This window comes from Oncorhynchus keta, chromosome 12, assembly GCF_023373465.1.
Source record: "Oncorhynchus keta strain PuntledgeMale-10-30-2019 chromosome 12, Oket_V2, whole genome shotgun sequence".
NCBI lineage: Eukaryota > Metazoa > Chordata > Actinopteri > Salmoniformes > Salmonidae > Oncorhynchus > Oncorhynchus keta.
In genome coordinates, this window is record NC_068432.1 from 20,477,485 (window position 1) to 20,487,161 (window position 9,677).

The window sequence follows — 9,677 nt, forward strand, 5'->3', positions numbered from 1 at the left end:
TTAATTAAAAATCCTACAATGTGATATTCTGGATTTTTTTTCCAATTTTGTCTGTCATAGTTGAAGTGTACCTATGATGAAAATTACAGGCCTCTCATCTTTTTAAGTGGGAGAACTTGCACAATTGGTGGCTGACTAAATACTTTATTGCCCCACTGTATATACTCTATTTTATACCATCTATTGCATCTTGCCAATGCCGCTCTGTCATTGCTCATCCATATATGTATTCTTATTCCATTCCTTTACTTAGATTTGTGTATTAGGTAGTTGTGTGGAATTGTTAGACTACATGTTAGATACTGCTGCACAGTCAGAACTAGAAGCACAAGCATTTTGCTGCACATGCAATCACATCTGCTAACCATGTGTATGTGGCCAATAAAATGTCATTTGAACTGTGATGACAACTTTCCAGTCATCAGTGAACCGTGCAACAGGCTCCAAACTTAACCTGCTATGTATAGCCTGCGTATCATAATGATTCATATAGGTTACATGTTCCATATTATTGCACAACATGTAATACATTAGCCTAATATAATCCACTACGGCAAGCGATCTTCAGGAACAACCACGTACGTGACAGAGGAAAGAAAGGTAAACTAACAATGGAATGGAATGATGCATAATGTAAGGAAACTAACACGAAAGTGACAGTTATAAATGTATGTGGGTATAAAAACTGACAGTGGCTGTCGATAGTGCAGTATTAATTTTGGAACTTCACATTTTTTGTTGTCGTCTAGTCTTAGTTGTTTTGACTAAAATATCATTAAGGCTTAGTCGCATTTTTGTCAGTTGAATAATGATTTTGTCTAAGCTCAGCAAAAAAAGAAACATCCTCTCACTGTCAACTGCGTTTATATTCAGCAAACTTAACATGTGTAAATATTTGTAGGAACATAAGATTCAACAACAGACAAAAACTGAACAAATTCCACAGACATGTGACTAACAGAAATGGAATAATGTGTCCCTGAACAAAGGGGGGGGGGGTCAAAATCAAAAGTATCAGTCAGTATCTGGTGTGGCCACCAGCTGCATTAAGTACTGCAGTGCATCTCCTTCGCATGGACTGCACCAGATTTGCCAGTTCTTGCTGTGGGATGTTACCCCATTATTCCATCAAGGCACCTGCAAGTTCCCGGACATTTCTGGGTGGAAATGGCTCTAGCCCTCACCCTCCAATCCAATAGGTCCCAGACGTGCTCAATGGGATTGAGATCTGGGCTCTTCGCTGGCCATGGCAGAACACTGACATGTCTGTCAGTATGGCTGGTGGCATTGTCATGCTGGAGGGTCATGTCAGGATGAGCCTGCAGGAAGGGTACCACATGAGGGAGGAGGATGTCTTCCCTGTAATGTAGAGCGTTGAGATTGCCTGCAATGACAACAAGCTCAGTCCGATGATGCTGTGACAACGCCCCAGACCATGACGGACCCTTCACCTCCAAATCGATCCCGCTCCAGAGTACAGGCCTAGGTGTAATGCTCATTCCTTTGAAAATAAATGTGAATCCGACCATTACCCCTGCTGAGAAAAACTGCGACTCGTCAGTGAAGAGCACTTTTAGTCAGTCCTGTCTGGTCCAGCGACGGTGGGTTTGTGCCCATAGGCGACGTTGTTGCCAGTGATGTCTGGTGAGGACCTGCCTTTACAACAGGCCTACAAGCCCTCAGTCCAGCCTCTCTCAGCCTATTGCGAACAGTCTGAGCACTGATGGACGGATTGTGCGTTCCTGGTCTAACTCGGGCAGTTGTTGTTGTTGCCATCCTGTACCTGTCCCACAGGTGTGATGTTCGGATGTACCGATCCTGTGCAGGTGTTGTTACACATGGTCTGCCACTGCGAGGACGATCAGCTGTCCATCCTGTCTCCCTGTAGCGCGGTCTTAGGCTTCTCACAGTACAGATATTGCAATATATTGCACTGGCCACAGCTGCAGTCCTCATGCAGCATGCCTAATGCACGTTCACGCAGATGAGCAGGGACCCTGGGTATCTTTCTTTTGGTGTTTTTCAGAGTCAGTAGAAAGGCCTCTTTATAGCATCCTAATTCTTCATAACTGTGACCTTAATTGCCTACCATCTGTAAGCTGTTAGTGTCTTAATGAACATGCACCTGTGGAATGGACGTGAATTGTTTATGGTTCATTGAACAATCATGGAAAACACTGTTTAAACCCTTTACAATGAAGATCTGTGAAGTTATTTGGATTTTTACAAATTATCTTTGAAAGACAGCGTCCTGAAAAGGGGACATTTCCTTTTTTGCTGAGTTTAGTTATTGTCAAAATGCTAAAAACAGTAGGCCATTTTAGTCAACTAAATGCCTTTTAAGTTATGTCACATCACATTTGTATCGTCTCATTAACCTACAGCGCATTCAGACCCGTTCACTTTTTCCACGTTGTTACATTTCAACCTTATTCTAAAATTGATTAAATTGTTTTATTCCCCTCAATCTACACAATATCCCATAATGACAAAGCAAAAACAGGTTTTTACAAATTTGAGCAAATGTATAAAAACCCTGAAATATCACATTTACATAAGTATTGGGACCCTCTACTCAGTACTTTGTTGAAGCCCCTTTGGCAGTGATTACAGCCTCGAGTCTTCTTGGGTATGACACTACAAGCTTGGCACACCTGCATTTGGAGAGTTTCTCCCATTCTCTGCAGATCCTCTCAAGTTCTGCCAGGTTGAATGGGTAGTGGTGCTGCACAGCTATTTTTGGGTTGCTCCAGAGATGTTTGATTGATCGGGTTCGTGTCTGGGCTCTGGCTGGGCCACTCAATGACCTTCAGAGACTTATCCCGAAGCCACTCCTGCATTGTCTTGGCTGTGTGTTTAGGGTCATTGGGCTGTTAGAAGGTGAACCTTCACCCCAGTCTGAGGGCCTGTGCTCTCTGGAGCAGGTTTTCATCAAGGATTTCTCTGTACTTTGCTCCTTTAATCTTTCCCTCGATCCTGACTCGTCTCCCAGTCCCTGCCGCTGAAAAACATCCCCACAGCATGATGCTGCTACCACACTTCACCGTAGGGATGGTGCAAGGTTTCCTTCAGATGTGACTCTTGGCACAGTGGTGAGTTTGATCTTGGTTTCTTCAGACCAGATGATTTTGTTTCTCATGGTCTGAGAGTCCTTTAGGTGTATTTTACTGAGGAGCGGCTTCTGTCTTGCCACTACCATAAAGGTCTGATTGGTGGAGTTCTGCAGAGATGGTTGTCCTTCTGGAAGGTTCTCCCATCTCCTCAGAGGAACTCTGGAGCTCTGTCAGAGTGCCCATCGGGTTCTTGGTCACCTCCCTGACCAAGACCCTTCTCCCCCCGATTGCTCAGTTTGGACTGGGTGCCACCTCTAGGAAGAGTCTCTGTGGTTCAACACTTCTTCCAGTTAAGAATGATGGAGGCCAGTGTGTTCTTGGGGACTTTCAATGCTGCAGACATTTTTTGGTTACCTTCCCCAGATCTGTGCCTCGCTATAATCTTGTCTCGGAGCTCTATGGACAATTCCTTTGACCTCATAGCTTGGATTTTGTTCTGACATGCACTGTCAACTGTGGTATTTGTATATAGACAGCGGTTTGCCTTTCCAAATTATGTCCAATCAATTTAATCTACCACAGGTGGACTCCAATCAAATTGTAGAAAGAGCTCACGGATTATTAATGGAAACAGGACGCACCTGAGTTAAATTTCGAGTCTCATAGCAAAGGGTTTGAATGCTTATGTAACAAAGGAATGTTTTTCATTTTGAATAAATTTGCTAAAATGTCAAAAACCTGTTTGTTTTCGCTTTGTCATTATGGAGTATTGTGTGTAGATTGAGAATTATTTAAATCGATTTTAGAATAAGGCTGTAACGTAACAAAATGTGGGAAAAGGAAGGGGTATGAATACTTTCCGAATGCACTTTATATGAAGTAGTTCTAAAATTCCAGAAGCAAAAATGAATGGTGAAAAAAACAATTGGAACCATTACCGGGTTTTAGGCGTATTATGATGCGTCCACTGTAGGTGCTATTTGTGCTGGGAATGATACTGAACCACCCATGCTCACTGAGAAACATCTGCCACAAAGATAGGACCTGAACTAGTTGAGGACCAAGCCAGATTCCCACCCACATTTCCAGATGGTCAACAAGGATGTTCTTATCAAGGGTCAAATGCAGCATTGAGATCCAAAAGAACTAGATAGAGCATTCAATGGCAGCCAACAGAGTCATTACTAGCAAGGTTTCCATCCAACTGCTGACAGCAGATTTAAATGCAAATAGCGTATTGTAAAATATGAATATGCTCATTTTCCCACCAGTGGCGTTTTCACCAAATGGACTTGTAGATAAAAATCAGTGCGTGATGAGGTAGTGCACACAAATTAATTTTTCGCTCAAGTTGAATTGTACCGAATACAACTGTAAAAGTTAAAAACGTATTTACATCACATTTTCAACTACCAATAGTTGTCACTGTTAAACAGCAAATGCGCCTACTCCGGTTTTGGCAACTGAGCTCAAGCCAACAACAGCTCACAAATAGTGCGGTTAGGATGTGCAGACAGACTAGTATATGTGACAGGTTAAAGGAAATATTCATAGCCTGTTATACATTAAAAAGTATTAGTAAATTCATAGTATGTGAGTATCTTAAAACATCTAAGGTTAAAAATATGCATTCAGTATTAGTTGATAGAGATTGATAACATTCATATAATTGTGTTAAAGTTCAAATCTGTCAAAGGGTACGAATTGTGAGAGTAATGTGTAAACGTTATATTGATTACTTTATTTTGTGGTGCCTAAAAGTGTTAATCTGTGATCTACGAAATGCTCTTAATCTATGAGCCGGAGATCGATTGCTCTGGTCTCCACCCATATTCCTGGGGAAAATCTCGGTCTTTTCTCATTGAACTCAAAATTGAATTGAGAATACAACACCGTATCACTCTCGGGATTATTTCTCCCCTGTTTTCAGGGGCGTAACATTTTTGGAGGCTCCGCTGAGATAGCTGCTCAGATGTCCAGTTTCCACACCCTGGTCGCTGAATTCCGAGCCAGCTAAATCTCCACATAACAACTCAGGCAGGCTGCAGTGAGGAAAGTGTTGCTGTTTGGGGGAAGTTGGAAGTTAGTGGTTAAGTACGTGTCAACTGAGGCCATTGATCGACCATCAGAGACAGTAAGGACCATCTAATTCAGAGTCAACTCCTGCACAGTAAAAGTTCCTCCTGTTCTGTCAACATGACAAGCGCCTTGGAAGAACTACAGGAAGAGGTAGGAGAATTGCACACCCTGACTAAAGACAAATGACTAGAGATATGTGATTTCCTTGAAATATCAGGCGAACAGAGAAGAGATGTTAAAGACAAATCCCGCATATCATTAATGACTCGCATTATGATGTTCCTTGAAAGAGAGGAAGTCGCAGAGTTAGAAGATGGCGGCATGTCGGAATTGTTGCTACTTAGAGACGAAATGACAGAGATGATCATTGGCATAGATAACAAAACAGGGCAAAACAGCCGGAACACATCACAGAATAGAGGAACTGAGAACTGTAACCCAACAACAAGGGGTGGGAATTGAGCAGATTACTGCAGCCAAAGCCAGTGATTCTCTGCGTCAGCCCCAACACCATGCCAATCTTCAGGGGAGCGTGCCGCTCTCACCCATTGCACAGCCCAGCTCATACTGGCGCAAAGAGTTTAAAATTTCTGGTCAGATAGGTGAACCGGGCCAGAAAGAAAAACAGATTTTTTCCAGCCTTGCCCATCAGATTGAAAATGGACTTAACAGAGGCTATCCTGAGGTAGAAATAGTAGACGCAGTAGTCAGGGCTATTTCTCCAGGCTCACAGCTACTTGGAAGGTAAACCCCAGCTAACTCTTCCCACACTTAGATGTATCCTGCGTTCCCACTTCCAAGAGAAGAGCTTTTACAAACAGCTAGCTTCAGAAGCACAGCATAGCAAGGAGACCCCTCAAAGCTTCCTGATGCGTGTTTTAGATTTGAGGCAAAAAGTACTGTTTACATCCCAGGAGTCAGAATCAGGGCTTAAGTATGACCCTGCTCTAGTCCAGAGCATGTGTTTTCACACAGTCCTTACGGGTCTCCAGAGTGACAGTATCAGGATAGACATGCAGCCTCTCCTGCTAGAGAGCGAAACATCAGATAAGGTTTTGCTAGAGAAGCTTAACATTGCTTGTGCTAATGAGATAGAAAGACGAAACAAAAAGCAGTTTAATGCCCCACAGCCTGCTACAACTGTAAGTGTAGTCCAGTTAGAAGATATGCCATCTGCAAAGTGTCCTGTGAAGGAAGCCAAAGCTAAGATACCCGCAGGACTGTTGACAGAGTTAGCTGAACTTACGACAGGTGTAGCTTCTCTAAAAGGTCTCAGTGCAGAGATTGCTCAGATTAAGGAGACATTACAGCAGCCTGTTTCAGTCACCGCCTTGTGCCTATGCCCCACCCCCAGTTAGGAGGCCAGATAGGGACCCCCAGCCGCCAGTTTCCCAGCAGCAGTATTACAGCAGCTACAGTCGGTCCCAAGCACCTGACCCTGCGCAGCATCAATATGCACCTAACTGGTATACCAACCGCTCTGCTCAAGCTCCAAGGAGGTGTTTTGTCTGCCAGCAGTCCAGAACAGATGCACGCTGCACACACTGCTTCCAATGTGGGAGTGGAGAACATTTTCAAGCTGGATGTAAAATCCGGGGAGCCAGACCATCAAGGGAGGCCCCTTTAAACGGAAACGGGTTACCGCTGAGGGACGAGTGTTAACCGTAGCTACCAAAAAGTCCCAGAAATGTGCAAATTGTGCCAGAGAAGATTCATTTGAGAACCTGAAACAATGTTCATCATGTAAAGAGACACTGTACTGTTCCAAAGTATGTCAAAACCATTATTGGACTAAACATAAGGAAAAATGCACTCACCTGAAAATGTACTCTACCAGTGAAAGGTTTTCCTGCACAGAGGAAAATGCCCACTCCTTACCATCCGTAGCTCAAGGTTGCCACCCCCGTAAGGTCACCTCGCTAGTCGGCAGACAGTGCCTTATTGAGTGTCACCTGAATTGCCACCACCTCCAAGCTCTATGGGACACAGGCTCTCAGGTATCGGTCATTGATGACCGATGGAAAGAGGAATCTCTCCCAAACGCAAGGCTGAGAGATGTTTCAGAAATCCTGGACTCACCTGATGATCTAAGGTTGACTGCAGCAAATGGGACTGAAATGCCGTACCTGGGATGGATTGAAACAACTTTTCGGCTAGCCTCTGAAACTGACCAAACAAAGGAACTGATCATCCCGGTGCTGGTAATGAAAGGCTGTCACCTATCTCATCCCATCATAGGTTTCAATGTTATCGAGCACATCCTGACAATGACCGAAAAGACTAAACGATACAGTACAGTAAAAACAGCTTTCCCAAGCCTCAAAAGAAACAAGGCGAGAGCTTTTATACAGGCTGCTAGCGCAGAACACAGATGAATACGCAGTGAAAACCAAGAAAGAGAAGGTTGCTGTACAAAACACAGTAGCATTCAGATTGAGTGCCGTGTAGCTTCCCAGCCTTTCAAAGATGACATGACAATGCTTTTCCAGCCAGACCTGAACCCGCAGTGGCCAGACGACCTTGAGTTCTTTGACACACTAGTCAGAGTCAGGAAACATGTTTTTCCAGTTATCCTGCTTGATGTCTCTAACCCCACTGACCACGACATTGCCCTGCTAGGACGCACAATAATCGGTACAGTACAAACCATTATGACTGTGTTACCTGCCCAAGACTTTGAAAAAACTCACCTCAGCCACAGTGAATCACACCAGCGTTTGAACCCCATGTACTGCTACTGAACAGTGGGATCCACCAGTAGGTTTAACTCACCTAACCGAAGAGCAGAGAGAGGTTGTTAGGCAAATGCTTAGAGAAGTGTGTCACTCCTTCTTCAGATCAGACAATGACATTGGCTGCATTGAACGATTGAAAATGACTATTTCTCTAAAGGACTCTGAACCAGTAAAGCGCACATACATGTCAGTGCCCAGGCCACTGTATCAGGAGATGAAGGGTTACATTTATGACCTCATAGTTCAGGGCTGGGTTAGGAAGTCAAACTCTTCATATTCTTCACCTGTCGTGTGCGTTCGTAAGAAGGACGGGACCCTCCGGTTGTGTATAGATTAGAGACCTGAACAGAAAGACACATCCCAACCGCCAGCCCATCCCTCGGGTCCAAGACATCATGGACAGTTTAGGTGGTAATTCCTGGTTCTCCCTCTTAGATCAGGGGAAAGCGTATCACCAGGGGTTCATCTCTGAAGAAAGCAGACCACTGACAGCATTTGTGACACCGTGGGGACTCTATGAGTGGATACGTATGCCATTCGGCCTCATGAACGCTCCTGCAGCTTTTCAGCGGTGTATGGAGGAGTGTTTGGAAGGGCTCCGGAATAACATCTGCATTCCTTATCTGGACGACACGCTAGTTTTCAGTAAAACATTCAACAGCCATGTGAATGATGTGCGAAAAGTTTTGCAGCGTCTCAGAGTATGGCATTAAACTCAAACCAAGTAAGTGTGATCTCTTTAAACCCCAGGTCCATTATTTGGGCAGAATAGTGTCTGCAGAGGGCAGCCGAGTTGACCCAGCCAATTTTGAAGCAGTAAGAACATTGAAAGAAATCAGACCAGAGACTGTGGGCCAGCTCAGAAAAATGCTTGGTTTACTCACTTACTACAGACAGTACATCAAATACTTTTCTAGGAGTGCCAGCTGCCTGTATGACCTCCTGAAAGCAGATTCAGAGAAATTACCTGACCACCCACGGAAAACAAAGAAAGTAAGTCATGTGGTGCCCTCAAACAAGCCAATCCTGTGGACTGACCAGCATCAACAGGCACTTGAACATATGTGATAATTATAAGAGTGAGAATATTTTTATTGTCAAACAGCAGTCAAGCATCGATCATCATGTCACCAGATATACCCTCGATATTTATTGGAAACGATCATCAAGCTCATCAATGCCGTGCACTTTTACCACCCTGTGAAATCCAATTTATTTCATCTGTAGCCTAATAAACTACGGTTTCCCGAGTGGTAGAGGGAGGCCCACACACACACACACACCATTTCGTCACGTGACTCAAAAGTTGACTTCGATATGTTTATTATAGCAACATTTGCGCATATAGGCATTCCCACCAACATTTCTCACATTACTACATTCTACTAATACAAAAAGATCCCACCATGCCAGACGAACAAATGATCTATTGACATTTATAAAATTGTAACGAAACTACTGGTTTCCATCACAGCCGTCGTGATTTTTGTTTATACGGTATGATGACTTAAGGCTACATGCATACAAACTGAGGATGGGAACGTGGTTACTGACTTCCAATAAAGCAGTTTCGGTGCTGTGAAGTGAGCGGGAAGCCTGACTGGAATGTTTAAGTAGCGCAAACTCAAATTAGTCCCCAATTGCTTGAGAAACGCTGTTTCTAAAATCATTGGGGAAAAAAGTTGCGTAACCCCTCATCTGCAATTGACTTCTCATGCAGTGTGTGTTCAATAAAGGAAAAAAAAACACAGGATTTTCGTTATTTAGCCATTTGACAAGTATTTCCATATGTAGTTTACAAAAACAAACG